This window comes from Danio rerio, chromosome 16 (assembly GCF_049306965.1).
Source record: "Danio rerio strain Tuebingen ecotype United States chromosome 16, GRCz12tu, whole genome shotgun sequence".
Classification (NCBI taxonomy): Eukaryota; Metazoa; Chordata; class Actinopteri; order Cypriniformes; family Danionidae; genus Danio; species Danio rerio.
The window spans coordinates 40,921,350-40,937,838 of NC_133191.1; the positions used below are offsets into that span (position 1 = coordinate 40,921,350).

Genomic DNA, 16,489 nt, shown 5'->3' on the forward strand with positions numbered 1-16,489 from the left:
ATGGAATGGGATGAATGTAGGAAAAACACATGGTATGAAGTGAATCCATTAATTAATGAAAGGAATAATTGCCATTTTGAAAATAGACATGACCAGGTTGTTCATACAAGATGTAGCATCAGACACTCATGGCTTACACTCGCATATTTATGAAAAGGGGAAGAAATACCTATTGGTGACTTGTGTAAAAATATTTTACCGATAAAACATTTTAATATGTTTAAAATATTTCCCGAATAAAAACGTTCTCTAATATCATGTAAAAATACACATTGTGTTTTTAAATGATATTGGAGAATGTTTTTATTCTGGAAATATTTGAAGTGAGCTGTTTGAAAAGGTGTTTTACAATATTTATCTTTAATCTAACTAAAAGATTGTATATGACTGTTTTCAGTGTTGTTGCTTGCTACTTGTATGTTTTTTGTTGTTATTTTAAAATGTATGTTTGCTAAGATTGTTTACTAACTGAAATGAGCATCATCATGCTAACTGATATGCTAACTGATATGATATGATTATAAATTGTATATTTAGTACATGTTTTTTGCCATGAATATAGCCAATGCTGCTGATATGGCATTAAAACCTAAATAAAATCTGTCCATCCATCCATCCATCCAACCATCGTTCTGTCTGTCTATCTATCTATCTATCTATCTATCTATCTATCTGTCTGTCTGTCTGTCTGTCTGTCTGTCTGTCTACCCCAAGTGTGCCGCAAGCCTACGTTTGAGTGAAGGTTTCGGCCGTTAGATCGCCCCCTGGGGGCTGGCTGCAGTACAAGTCATAAAGCCCGCCTCCTCCGTGTTAATGAAGGAGACTTGAGCCCAAATAAAAAAAAAATATTACACTTGCAATAAAATGTCCCGAAAGATAGTTCTGGTCGATTAAGGCACTGGTTATTGTGCTGAAATAGGTGCAGATCTTCATTTTTGTAAACAGTTTGTTTTTAGCAGTAATTTAATGCTGGGCGTGTCATCGTGATTGACAGCTGTGATTGACAGTTTCTCAAAGCGCGGCGTCTGAGCTTCGGCAGGAGACTGAAGTAGACTGAAATGTTATTATTCGATTTCTGTGTTATTTTACCATGACAAAATGAGTTCAGCAGTAAACTATAGTTTCTGACATACATGATCCTGGTGGAATACTGTTTATTCGCTAAGTTCAGGGCTTTTTTCGGGCTTTATTAGTTTGCTGATACACGCCTAGCCACCCAGATAGCAAAACACAGTTCCGGCTAGATTCTCGCCTGCCGGAGACTTATCTCTTAGAGCTCAGACTGACTAATGTTACCTCTGCTGGACCTACTCCGGATGCCTGGACTCACTACCCAATTCCAGCCCGAGTCATTCGAGCCAGATGCGGCGGCCGAGCGAGCAGGCGCTGCCGCATGCGAGCCGGAATCAGCCCGCGACGCCGCGAGTAAGTTATGCGCTGCGGCCTGGAGCTGGCGCGATTGAATATATAAAACCCTCATATTTGTTAACGTTATTACATCCATTTGTGTTGATATGACAGCAAACGCATGCTGAGAAGTTCGGGGGGCGTAGTTGATTTTACATAAAGCGTTTGATTGGAAGCTCGACTCTGCTCATTTTCGCGGCTCCTCCTCTGGCTCCATCAGACAGTCCTTCTGCGCATGTCTGGCTCCAATTTCAGCAGTCTTTTGCGACAGTTGGTGCCTGTCAAGCAAGCGTTTTGCCCTCAAGGCGTTCAATGGGAAAAAGGGCTGTCGCGTCGTCCATATTTTTTACAGTCATTGGTCTACCCTCTTTAACCATTGTCAATCATAATTCTGCATGACTTACAGCTTAATTTTATGTTAATGTTTATCAGGTTCCATTTGGTGAAATAATATCTGCTGCTCAAAGCCTGGTGTCGAGGCTCACCAACACCCTAAGATCACCAGAGAACACAAACCAACTAAGAGAGATTAGTTCAACACAGAGAGAGAGGACAACATCAAGTTTTCAGAGCCAGTCAGTTCAGCAAGAAATGAGGTGTGAGATTCAGTGGATGACTGTATGTGTAGAAGAATCTAATGTGTTTTTTTCTCTAATAGAAATTGTTCCTACACTAATGAGAAAATATTTGTAGGTCATTTCCTGGGTTTTTCCGAGAGGAGCGTAGAGGGAAAAGCTGTTTTGCACCATATAAGTGGAAATGTAAAAGCTTATTAATGTATTTTTACCTGCTGGACAAACAGCATGAAAAAACACCAAAAGGAGAGGCAGAAGTACATCTCACTATGGCTGGACTTGAAAGACAGCAGTTAAATGTGCAAGAAAATTTCCCCCATTCAGAGGTATGATTAAAGTTCCATGCCCTGTTATTTTGTATTTCTGTATTTGTTCCAAAATTTTAATGTATTAATTAGGGATGCTCGTTTCGGTTAATTTTGCTAACCGACAACCGTCGCTCATTAATCGGTTATTAACGGTTAACTGGTCAGATTACAATTAATTTTATATTAAACAAATTGACGTGTCTATTTTGTGTCTGACACATTAAATAATGCATTTTAAAATACTAATTTATTTTTATATGCTAGTGTAACCCAGATTACTGAAGGGTTATATTTGTACATTTATAAAATAATATAAATGATCAGGGGATAAAACAACATATAACTGTGGATTCATTGTTCTAAAATGTTCTTAATAAGAAATAAATTGTTTAAAAATAATAATGTGAAATATTCACATGTTATTGGTTTAGCCAATCGGTGATGTGTGGGAGGGATTTGCGCTTGCTGACGCAGTGGGAAGAGACCGCCAGACTGTGGAGGAAGAGAGAGTGAGATCGCTAGATTTGATGATTTAAACTGTGAAATCAGATTATAACTTTGAAACTAGTTTGAGAAACTTACAAAAAGCTTTCATAGAGAAGTATTTGAAGAGGATTCAGTCGTTAAATTGTTCCTGTGACGATCGATGGGAAAATTGCATCATTGTGTTGTTGAGGAGTGACTATATGGACATGGTGAGTTTAATTACTTTGTAAACACTCTGAATTTAATGTTAAATGACGAACAAACACAGTTTGTAGAAAAAACAAGAGTTTATTTTGCTGTTGTGTGATATATACTGTATTTAGTTGTCTCCACGTGTTATTATTTCCCTTCACGTGTATGTTCACATGCATATCGCCTTGTATACATGCCTAAAAAAAAGAGATACAGGTTAATTGTAATGATTATTATGTTATTTAGTTATGAATATCATGATGACAAATTTTCCGCCTCAAGCACTCCTGCGCTGCTTTGACAATCTGCAGGATAAGCGTACGCGCGACTTTCTCCTCCAGGTGTTGGTGCTTCTGCAGGAAATCCTCCAGTGTTCTGCACGGGCCGAGATACTCCATCACCAACATTATTGTCTTACACACTTTCTGTAAGCAGATGCAATGAGTTAAAATAAAGCACACGACAGCAGTCCTCAGGTCAGTCTTTACTAGGCATGGGCCGGTATTAGATTGTGGCGGTATGATAACCTTGGATCAAAATTTCACGGTATTGTGATTACTGCTCTAATATGTAGTCTTTTTGAATGTCTGGGTAAAAGACAAACTTGTTCCCCTCTGAAAACAATATATTTTATTTTGTAATAGATTTATAATATTTTTTTGGCAGTAAACATGTCAGGCTAAATAATTCAAAAGATTAATTGACTTCTGCGGCCCTCGTTTGTTTCAAAAACACTGATTTCTTTACTATTTAAAACAGCATTTTTGGATATTTATTCTGCTGGAGATACCATTGTCCTAAAAAAAAAACTGTAAATAATATATCTCACACAACGGTATTACAGAAACGTTGGCAGTTTTAAAACCTCGACTTTTCCATACCTTAAAAACAGTTATTGGCCCTTGCCTAGTCTTTACACTGGCTTCCAGTTACATTCAGGATAGATTTTAAAGTAGAAATGAGTTTATTTTGCTTACCGCACCGGCATATCATTAACCCACAAGCTTTTCTGAAAACAAGACAAAGTTATTTACATGTCCAGAAATGCTTCTTGATTTAGGAATTTGAATTTACAAAATTAAAACGACAATAAGAAACGAGACAAACCCTCCTGCAGCGCATTGTGCATGAAATGTGCTGTATAAATACACCTACTCCTCTTGGCAATTTCTCCACTTTAACTAAAAACCATTCCTGGAGCTTGATGAGCAGCGGGCTGGGGGGATCTCTCGCAATTGTCATCATGGCCACTTCGATTGGTATGGGTAACGGATATCCAGGCTGAAGATAAAGTGCACATTAGCATTAGCATATCAACAACATGTAATCCTGTTTTTCAATATAACTGTAAAAGAAAATCTGTAAATCAGCAGCTTTCCGTATTTTGTGATTCATGTTTTTTTCTGTGTGTTTATTTATGCTTTTGAAATGCATTATGGGAGCTTGATGTTTATTATCTGTACTGGTTTTGTCAATTGTGATGTAAAAATCTGGTAATTCGGCTTCTGACGGTATTAGATTTTAATGTGGTGAATTGCGGAAGCTTTGATATTATCAAGATATTAAGCTGAGCTGTGAAACAGATTACTTTATCAGGTATGATTACAACAATACCTAGTGTATTCCTTATTAAATACATGTAAAAAGATTATAAAGTACAATAATAGGTAACACTATAATAAAGTATAAACTAAACTACTTTAGATAAATTAACGGATGTTAACGAGAGGACTTTACTGTACAGAGTTAACGAACAAAAGACAAACAGTCTCTGAATTCCCAAAGTCGTAGCCCAGATTAACATGAGAAAAGCATCATGTTTGAAAATAAATGGCTTAATAAGGGTTCAACATGTTGCAGAATAAAATAACCTTAAAAGACACTCTAAAAGTGTAAATAATAATTATTCATTATTGTGCATGTTCATTATTATGATATACTGAATTATTGAATATTGGCATGTGACTACTTTTTTCTGTTATATGTATATAAAGTCACTGTTAAACGGCAGAGTTAAATTTTCTGCATCAAAACTCGGCAGAGCACATATTAATTCCCATCATAGCCATAAATAAACAGAAAACAGCAGTGAATCACAAAATGATCAGTAGATATTTGTATAACCACAGCCGCAGACAGACTCATCTATTAAATGTATTTTGTGATGCTTCAAATATGAATCACGCATGATGTTTTCAGACTTACCACATTGCTGTCAACTTCTGAAAAAGTCGACTTGATGATAAACTGTGGATGAAAAGTAGAATTAAACATGAGTGAGCAATCAAACATGATTTCTCCAAAGTTGATGTCCTCTAAACTGGACTAGGGTGAATAGACTTACCTGTTTGCCGTCCACTTTTCTGATACCACGATAGACATTGCCGTAGCAGCCAGCTCCAATATTTTCTTTCAGGTCATATTTTACTTCCACTGAAAGATGAAAACAGCATGTTCATTTGAGACAGCTTCCAGTTATGCCTGAACAGACAGTATAAAAATAAAGCAATTTAACCCGTAACAGCCAACAACATAAACAAAGCCAATTTGCCCCGAATTAAGTTTTTTGAAACTTTTTTTTTAATTCAAAAGCCTTTTCCCAAAATATGTCAAAATAGTTTGTCACTAAAAAAATCACTCCATTTGCTGAAACTGAGAGAAAGTTGAGGCCAAATGACCCCAGTGTGTATGAAACAGCAACACAAGGGTTAAACAACATCAATCAAACATTAAAAATACATTCAAATCTACCAGAACCAGGAGAAGGCCCTATCCTCTGTCTACATGGCGGCCTTCTTTGTCCGGAAGGACCGGGAACATGAAACATACTTTATTCCATTTATTAGCAGTAAATAACGCTCTCTAGGGCGTATAAATGAGTTTACTGCAGTTAATTATCTGAGTTTTCGCCTTGTCTGAGTATCAAATGAAGAGTTCCTCAATACACGTCTGTTCTGTCAGGCGTCTGGTGGATTCTGACACTCGCGGTGCAGAACGCGTTCGATTTATGACGTAGCGTAGGGCCAGACCAAAGATGGGATGGGGGTCCTGTAGGTACAGGTGTTCGCGTTTATTCTTCAGGGTGTAAAAGGTGAAGTGGCATATTAACCTACTGTTTAGGGCTCGTGATAACATTATAAAATACGCGTGGACCTTATACAACTCTTTTGCCATCTCTGCATGGGGAAAAGAGGGAAGAATAAAGTTAATCACGCAAGGCCTGGCATGATTGATATTTGACTGGTCCAACACGGCTGATTAATTTGAGGACTCTGCATCGGCCTTTAGCTCTGCACTGAATTTACAATGTAATACGGAATCACGATGCTTTGGCTTTTGTCCAGAAGTCTGCTGCTAGGAAATCGAAAGCTCCGGAGTCTAATGTTAGTTGTCATGGAAACGAGGATGTCTTGGCGGCAGTACGTGAAGTTGCTAACCTATGGAATAAAATTTCTGTTATAATTATAAAATTCACGCATCTGCAATTATGAAACAGCAAAGGAAAACGAAACATAACTTGTAACGTTACTTTACAGACACAAAATAGTTTCACCACGGACACGAAGAGTACGAATCAAACAGCGACAGTCCACTGTCAAAATACATCACCGCGGTCACAGGCATTAATAAACGAGCCAGAGTCATCGAACACACCAGTGCGCTTGCGTGATGAGATCCTGAATCCTGACTGAAGGAAGCCCGCCGAACAAAATGTCTGGGCAGCTCCAACACACCGTCTCAGGTAAGACTTTTGTTAATCCCTCTTTGAGAAATGTCCTCCATGAGCTGTAATAAAGGTTGAGACTTAATGAGGTCCATTTTCGCTGTGTTTCTTAGACATTTTACAGAATCAAAATTAAGATCGGGCCGAGGATAGCAAGCTAAGTTAGCATAACGTAAGTGAACTTGACAGGCAGCGAGCGCAGAACTTCTCAGTGAATCACTTAACGGTGTTTAACTATAACATGGCATCTGTTGATTAAGTGTTTTTGAAAGCCAGATAGATTATTGATCTATTATAAAGAAGATATCAGCAAAAGGCAAGTTAAATATTTGAGGGTTTTTGCTTATTTTTATGACACTGAATCAAATCCATCAATTGTTTAAAAAACTTGAGATCTACGTTAATTAATCTTATTATCACCGAATGAGTGGGAAAATATATTGAATAATGTAATAGAGTCTGTGCAGATTAGCAATTGGTTAAATAAGTGACCCGGACCCATGGGCGTAAATCATGAGGGGCAGTCATTTAAACACTGGTATTTCATCTGAAAGCTGAATAATTAAGCTCCTCATTGATTTATGAGAGAAGATTATATGTTCAGATATACGTTTTTATATTATCTTTAAGTTAGCAATCCACATTACTAAGCAGAAATGACGTTTTTATATATTTATAGCAATTTACAAAGTCTTTATAAAGAGATTTCTTATCTAAAGTAGACTAACCTAACTTAAATAATTTAAGCAAATAGCCAAAAAAGTATATTTTGTCTCATATAGTGACTATTTCCTCAAATCTACCTGCTCAACATAAGACTCGTTTCTTAGTATTAGAAAAATGCCCAATATCTATCTGTCTGTCTGTTTTTAATTAGCTCAGATTATGTCCTGCTTACAAGCACTTGAATCTATGAAAACTGAACATACTAAGATTTTTAGCATAATAGAAAAAGTGGACCTTTTAAAGACTAAAGACTTTGATATTATTTTCTGCTGGATTACCAGGCTGGTCATATGGGATTAGTTGGAAATGAGCGTGCAGATAAAGCATGATAAAGGAAGATAGAAGTCGGAGATAACAGAACGTAAACTTCCTGTGTCTGATGTTAAACCTGTTTTAAATCTGTATGTTAATGAGAAATGGCAGATGGAATGGGATGAATGTAGGAAAAACACATGGTATGAAGTGAATCCATTAATTAATGAAAGGAATAATTGCCATTTTGAAAATAGACATGACCAGGTTGTTCATACAAGATGTAGCATCAGACACTCATGGCTTACACTCGCATATTTATGAAAAGGGGAAGAAATACCTATTGGTGACTTGTGTAAAAATATTTTACCGATAAAACATTTTAATATGTTTAAAATATTTCCCGAATAAAAACGTTCTCTAATATCATGTAAAAATACACATTGTGTTTTTAAATGATATTGGAGAATGTTTTTATTCTGGAAATATTTGAAGTGAGCTGTTTGAAAAGGTGTTTTACAATATTTATCTTTAATCTAACTAAAAGATTGTATATGACTGTTTTCAGTGTTGTTGCTTGCTACTTGTATGTTTTTTGTTGTTATTTTAAAATGTATGTTTGCTAAGATTGTTTACTAACTGAAATGAGCATCATCATGCTAACTGATATGCTAACTGATATGATATGATTATAAATTGTATATTTAGTACATGTTTTTTGCCATGAATATAGCCAATGCTGCTGATATGGCATTAAAACCTAAATAAAATCTGTCCATCCATCCAACCATCGTTCTGTCTGTCTATCTATCTATCTATCTATCTATCTATCTATCTATCTATCTATCTGTCTGTCTGTCTGTCTGTCTGTCTACCCCAAGTGTGCCGCAAGCCTACGTTTGAGTGAAGGTTTCGGCCGTTAGATCGCCCCCTGGGGGCTGGCTGCAGTACAAGTCATAAAGCCCGCCTCCTCCGTGTTAATGAAGGAGACTTGAGCCCAAATAAAAAAAAAATATTACACTTGCAATAAAATGTCCCGAAAGATAGTTCTGGTCGATTAAGGCACTGGTTATTGTGCTGAAATAGGTGCAGATCTTCATTTTTGTAAACAGTTTGTTTTTAGCAGTAATTTAATGCTGGGCGTGTCATCGTGATTGACAGCTGTGATTGACAGTTTCTCAAAGCGCGGCGTCTGAGCTTCGGCAGGAGACTGAAGTAGACTGAAATGTTATTATTCGATTTCTGTGTTATTTTACCATGACAAAATGAGTTCAGCAGTAAACTATAGTTTCTGACATACATGATCCTGGTGGAATACTGTTTATTCGCTAAGTTCAGGGCTTTTTTCGGGCTTTATTAGTTTGCTGATACACGCCTAGCCACCCAGATAGCAAAACACAGTTCCGGCTAGATTCTCGCCTGCCGGAGACTTATCTCTTAGAGCTCAGACTGACTAATGTTACCTCTGCTGGACCTACTCCGGATGCCTGGACTCACTACCCAATTCCAGCCCGAGTCATTCGAGCCAGATGCGGCGGCCGAGCGAGCAGGCGCTGCCGCATGCGAGCCGGAATCAGCCCGCGACGCCGCGAGTAAGTTATGCGCTGCGGCCTGGAGCTGGCGCGATTGAATATATAAAACCCTCATATTTGTTAACGTTATTACATCCATTTGTGTTGATATGACAGCAAACGCATGCTGAGAAGTTCGGGGGGCGTAGTTGATTTTACATAAAGCGTTTGATTGGAAGCTCGACTCTGCTCATTTTCGCGGCTCCTCCTCTGGCTCCATCAGACAGTCCTTCTGCGCATGTCTGGCTCCAATTTCAGCAGTCTTTTGCGACAGTTGGTGCCCGTCAAGCAAGCGTTTTGCCCTCAAGGCGTTCAATGGGAAAAAGGGCTGTCGCGTCGTCCATATTTTTTACAGTCATTGGTCTACCCTCTTTAACCATTGTCAATCATAATTCTGCATGACTTACAGCTTAATTTTATGTTAATGTTTATCAGGTTCCATTTGGTGAAATAATATCTGCTGCTCAAAGCCTGGTGTCGAGGCTCACCAACACCCTAAGATCACCAGAGAACACAAACCAACTAAGAGAGATTAGTTCAACACAGAGAGAGAGGACAACATCAAGTTTTCAGAGCCAGTCAGTTCAGCAAGAAATGAGGTGTGAGATTCAGTGGATGACTGTATGTGTAGAAGAATCTAATGTGTTTTTTTCTCTAATAGAAATTGTTCCTACACTAATGAGAAAATATTTGTAGGTCATTTCCTGGGTTTTTCCGAGAGGAGCGTAGAGGGAAAAGCTGTTTTGCACCATATAAGTGGAAATGTAAAAGCTTATTAATGTATTTTTACCTGCTGGACAAACAGCATGAAAAAACACCAAAAGGAGAGGCAGAAGTACATCTCACTATGGCTGGACTTGAAAGACAGCAGTTAAATGTGCAAGAAAATTTCCCCCATTCAGAGGTATGATTAAAGTTCCATGCCCTGTTATTTTGTATTTCTGTATTTGTTCCAAAATTTTAATGTATTAATTAGGGATGCTCGTTTCGGTTAATTTTGCTAACCGACAACCGTCGCTCATTAATCGGTTATTAACGGTTAACTGGTCAGATTACAATTAATTTTATATTAAACAAATTGACGTGTCTATTTTGTGTCTGACACATTAAATAATGCATTTTAAAATACTAATTTATTTTTATATGCTAGTGTAACCCAGATTACTGAAGGGTTATATTTGTACATTTATAAAATAATATAAATGATCAGGGGATAAAACAACATATAACTGTGGATTCATTGTTCTAAAATGTTCTTAATAAGAAATAAATTGTTTAAAAATAATAATGTGAAATATTCACATGTTATTGGTTTAGCCAATCGGTGATGTGTGGGAGGGATTTGCGCTTGCTGACGCAGTGGGAAGAGACCGCCAGACTGTGGAGGAAGAGAGAGTGAGATCGCTAGATTTGATGATTTAAACTGTGAAATCAGATTATAACTTTGAAACTAGTTTGAGAAACTTACAAAAAGCTTTCATAGAGAAGTATTTGAAGAGGATTCAGTCGTTAAATTGTTCCTGTGACGATCGATGGGAAAATTGCATCATTGTGTTGTTGAGGAGTGACTATATGGACATGGTGAGTTTAATTACTTTGTAAACACTCTGAATTTAATGTTAAATGACGAACAAACACAGTTTGTAGAAAAAACAAGAGTTTATTTTGCTGTTGTGTGATATATACTGTATTTAGTTGTCTCCACGTGTTATTATTTCCCTTCACGTGTATGTTCACATGCATATCGCCTTGTATACATGCCTAAAAAAAAGAGATACAGGTTAATTGTAATGATTATTATGTTATTTAGTTATGAATATCATGATGACAAATTTTCCGCCTCAAGCACTCCTGCGCTGCTTTGACAATCTGCAGGATAAGCGTACGCGCGACTTTCTCCTCCAGGTGTTGGTGCTTCTGCAGGAAATCCTCCAGTGTTCTGCACGGGCCGAGATACTCCATCACCAACATTATTGTCTTACACACTTTCTGTAAGCAGATGCAATGAGTTAAAATAAAGCACACGACAGCAGTCCTCAGGTCAGTCTTTACTAGGCATGGGCCGGTATTAGATTGTGGCGGTATGATAACCTTGGATCAAAATTTCACGGTATTGTGATTACTGCTCTAATATGTAGTCTTTTTGAATGTCTGGGTAAAAGACAAACTTGTTCCCCTCTGAAAACAATATATTTTATTTTGTAATAGATTTATAATATTTTTTTGGCAGTAAACATGTCAGGCTAAATAATTCAAAAGATTAATTGACTTCTGCGGCCCTCGTTTGTTTCAAAAACACTGATTTCTTTACTATTTAAAACAGCATTTTTGGATATTTATTCTGCTGGAGATACCATTGTCCTAAAAAAAAAACTGTAAATAATATATCTCACACAACGGTATTACAGAAACGTTGGCAGTTTTAAAACCTCGACTTTTCCATACCTTAAAAACAGTTATTGGCCCATGCCTAGTCTTTACACTGGCTTCCAGTTACATTCAGGATAGATTTTAAAGTAGAAATGAGTTTATTTTGCTTACCGCACCGGCATATCATTAACCCACAAGCTTTTCTGAAAACAAGACAAAGTTATTTACATGTCCAGAAATGCTTCTTGATTTAGGAATTTGAATTTACAAAATTAAAACGACAATAAGAAACGAGACAAACCCTCCTGCAGCGCATTGTGCATGAAATGTGCTGTATAAATACACCTACTCCTCTTGGCAATTTCTCCACTTTAACTAAAAACCATTCCTGGAGCTTGATGAGCAGCGGGCTGGGGGGATCTCTCGCAATTGTCATCATGGCCACTTCGATTGGTATGGGTAACGGATATCCAGGCTGAAGATAAAGTGCACATTAGCATTAGCATATCAACAACATGTAATCCTGTTTTTCAATATAACTGTAAAAGAAAATCTGTAAATCAGCAGCTTTCCGTATTTTGTGATTCATGTTTTTTTCTGTGTGTTTATTTATGCTTTTGAAATGCATTATGGGAGCTTGATGTTTATTATCTGTACTGGTTTTGTCAATTGTGATGTAAAAATCTGGTAATTCGGCTTCTGACGGTATTAGATTTTAATGTGGTGAATTGCGGAAGCTTTGATATTATCAAGATATTAAGCTGAGCTGTGAAACAGATTACTTTATCAGGTATGATTACAACAATACCTAGTGTATTCCTTATTAAATACATGTAAAAAGATTATAAAGTACAATAATAGGTAACACTATAATAAAGTATAAACTAAACTACTTTAGATAAATTAACGGATGTTAACGAGAGGACTTTACTGTACAGAGTTTACGAACAAAAGACAAACAGTCTCTGAATTCCCAAAGTCGTAGCCCAGATTAACATGAGAAAAGCATCATGTTTGAAAATAAATGGCTTAATAAGGGTTCAACATGTTGCAGAATAAAATAACCTTAAAAGACACTCTAAAAGTGTAAATAATAATTATTCATTATTGTGCATGTTCATTATTATGATATACTGAATTATTGAATATTGGCATGTGACTACTTTTTTCTGTTATATGTATATAAAGTCACTGTTAAACTGCAGAGTTAAATTTTCTGCATCAAAACTCGGCAGAGCACATATTAATTCCCATCATAGCCATAAATAAACAGAAAACAGCAGTGAATCACAAAATGATCAGTAGATATTTGTATAACCACAGCCGCAGACAGACTCATCTATTAAATGTATTTTGTGATGCTTCAAATATGAATCACGCATGATGTTTTCAGACTTACCACATTGCTGTCAACTTCTGAAAAAGTCGACTTGATGATAAACTGTGGATGAAAAGTAGAATTAAACATGAGTGAGCAATCAAACATGATTTCTCCAAAGTTGATGTCCTCTAAACTGGACTAGGGTGAATAGACTTACCTGTTTGCCGTCCACTTTTCTGATACCACGATAGACATTGCCGTAGCAGCCAGCTCCAATATTTTCTTTCAGGTCATATTTTACTTCCACTGAAAGATGAAAACAGCATGTTCATTTGAGACAGCTTCCAGTTATGCCTGAACAGACAGTATAAAAATAAAGCAATTTAACCCGTAACAGCCAACAACATAAACAAAGCCAATTTGCCCCGAATTAAGTTTTTTGAAACTTTTTTTTTAATTCAAAAGCCTTTTCCCAAAATATGTCAAAATAGTTTGTCACTAAAAAAATCACTCCATTTGCTGAAACTGAGAGAAAGTTGAGGCCAAATGACCCCAGTGTGTATGAAACAGCAACACAAGGGTTAAACAACATCAATCAAACATTAAAAATACATTCAAATCTACCAGAACCAGGAGAAGGCCCTATCCTCTGTCTACATGGCGGCCTTCTTTGTCCGGAAGGACCGGGAACATGAAACATACTTTATTCCATTTATTAGCAGTAAATAACGCTCTCTAGGGCGTATAAATGAGTTTACTGCAGTTAATTATCTGAGTTTTCGCCTTGTCTGAGTATCAAATGAAGAGTTCCTCAATACACGTCTGTTCTGTCAGGCGTCTGGTGGATTCTGACACTCGCGGTGCAGAACGCGTTCGATTTATGACGTAGCGTAGGGCCAGACCAAAGATGGGATGGGGGTCCTGTAGGTACAGGTGTTCGCGTTTATTCTTCAGGGTGTAAAAGGTGAAGTGGCATATTAACCTACTGTTTAGGGCTCGTGATAACATTATAAAATACGCGTGGACCTTATACAACTCTTTTGCCATCTCTGCATGGGGAAAAGAGGGAAGAATAAAGTTAATCACGCAAGGCCTGGCATGATTGATATTTGACTGGTCCAACACGGCTGATTAATTTGAGGACTCTGCATCGGCCTTTAGCTCTGCACTGAATTTACAATGTAATACGGAATCACGATGCTTTGGCTTTTGTCCAGAAGTCTGCTGCTAGGAAATCGAAAGCTCCGGAGTCTAATGTTAGTTGTCATGGAAACGAGGATGTCTTGGCGGCAGTACGTGAAGTTGCTAACCTATGGAATAAAATTTCTGTTATAATTATAAAATTCACGCATCTGCAATTATGAAACAGCAAAGGAAAACGAAACATAACTTGTAACGTTACTTTACAGACACAAAATAGTTTCACCACGGACACGAAGAGTACGAATCAAACAGCGACAGTCCACTGTCAAAATACATCACCGCGGTCACAGGCATTAATAAACGAGCCAGAGTCATCGAACACACCAGTGCGCTTGCGTGATGAGATCCTGAATCCTGACTGAAGGAAGCCCGCCGAACAAAATGTCTGGGCAGCTCCAACACACCGTCTCAGGTAAGACTTTTGTTAATCCCTCTTTGAGAAATGTCCTCCATGAGCTGTAATAAAGGTTGAGACTTAATGAGGTCCATTTTCGCTGTGTTTCTTAGACATTTTACAGAATCAAAATTAAGATCGGGCCGAGGATAGCAAGCTAAGTTAGCATAACGTAAGTGAACTTGACAGGCAGCGAGCGCAGAACTTCTCAGTGAATCACTTAACGGTGTTTAACTATAACATGGCATCTGTTGATTAAGTGTTTTTGAAAGCCAGATAGATTATTGATCTATTATAAAGAAGATATCAGCAAAAGGCAAGTTAAATATTTGAGGGTTTTTGCTTATTTTTATGACACTGAATCAAATCCATCAATTGTTTAAAAAACTTGAGATCTACGTTAATTAATCTTATTATCACCGAATGAGTGGGAAAATATATTGAATAATGTAATAGAGTCTGTGCAGATTAGCAATTGGTTAAATAAGTGACCCGGACCCATGGGCGTAAATCATGAGGGGCAGTCATTTAAACACTGGTATTTCATCTGAAAGCTGAATAATTAAGCTCCTCATTGATTTATGAGAGAAGATTATATGTTCAGATATACGTTTTTATATTATCTTTAAGTTAGCAATCCACATTACTAAGCAGAAATGACGTTTTTATATATTTATAGCAATTTACAAAGTCTTTATAAAGAGATTTCTTATCTAAAGTAGACTAACCTAACTTAAATAATTTAAGCAAATAGCCAAAAAAGTATATTTTGTCTCATATAGTGACTATTTCCTCAAATCTACCTGCTCAACATAAGACTCGTTTCTTAGTATTAGAAAAATGCCCAATATCTATCTGTCTGTCTGTTTTTAATTAGCTCAGATTATGTCCTGCTTACAAGCACTTGAATCTATGAAAACTGAACATACCAAGATTTTTAGCATAATAGAAAAAGTGGACCTTTTAAAGACTAAAGACTTTGATATTATTTTCTGCTGGATACCAGGCTGGTCATATGGGATTAGTTGGAAATGAGCGTGCAGATAAAGCATGATAAAGGAAGATAGAAGTCGGAGATAACAGAACGTAAACTTCCTGTGTCTGATGTTAAACCTGTTTTAAATCTGTATGTTAATGAGAAATGGCAGATGGAATGGGATGAATGTAGGAAAAACACATGGTATGAAGTGAATCCATTAATTAATGAAAGGAATAATTACCATTTTGAAAATAGACATGACCAGGTTGTTCATACAAGATGTAGCATCAGACACTCATGGCTTACACTCGCATATTTATGAAAAGGGGAAGAAATACCTATTGGTGACTTGTGTAAAAATATTTTACCGATAAAACATTTTAATATGTTTAAAATATTTCCCGAATAAAAACGTTCTCTAATATCATGTAAAAATACACATTGTGTTTTTAAATTATATTGGAGAATGTTTTTATTCTGGAAATATTTGAAGTGAGCTGTTTGAAAAGGTGTTTTACAATATTTATCTTTAATCTAACTAAAAGATTGTATATGACTGTTTTCAGTGTTGTTGTTTGCTACTTGTATGTTTTTTGTTGTTATTTTAAAATGTATGTTTGCTAAGATTGTTTACTAACTGAAATGAGCATCATCATGCTAACTGATATGATATGATTATAAATTGTATATTTAGTACATGTTTTTTTGCCATGAATATAGCCAATGCTGCTGATATGGCATTAAAACCTAAATAAAATCTGTCCATCCATCCATCCATCGTTCTGTCTGTCTATCTATCTATCTATCTATCTATCTATCTATCTATCTATCTGTCTGTCTGTCTGTCTGTCTGTCTGTCTACCCTCTTTAACCATTGTCAATCATAATTCTGCATGACTTACAGCTTAATTTTATGTTAATGTTTATCAGGTTCCATTTGGTGAAATAATATCTGCTGCTCAAAGCCTGGTGTCGAGGCTC

At 36.7% G+C, this 16,489-nt stretch overlaps 1 long non-coding RNA gene across 2 annotated transcripts; it reads left to right on the forward strand.

Annotated features, from left to right (window-relative positions):
* The first annotated feature begins 2,760 nt into the window (after positions 1 to 2,760).
* On the forward strand, positions 2,761 to 11,604 carry LOC137487944 (uncharacterized). 2 transcript variants are annotated; one of them, XR_012392426.1, is made up of 4 exons: positions 2,761 to 2,985; positions 6,505 to 6,710; positions 9,677 to 9,840; positions 9,938 to 11,604. It is a non-coding gene; the product is annotated as an uncharacterized lncRNA (long non-coding RNA). The 2 variants fall into 2 exon arrangements; XR_012392427.1 differs by lacking the exon at positions 2,761 to 2,985 and adding an exon at positions 4,910 to 6,387.
* Positions 11,605 to 16,489: the final 4,885 nt, after the last annotated feature.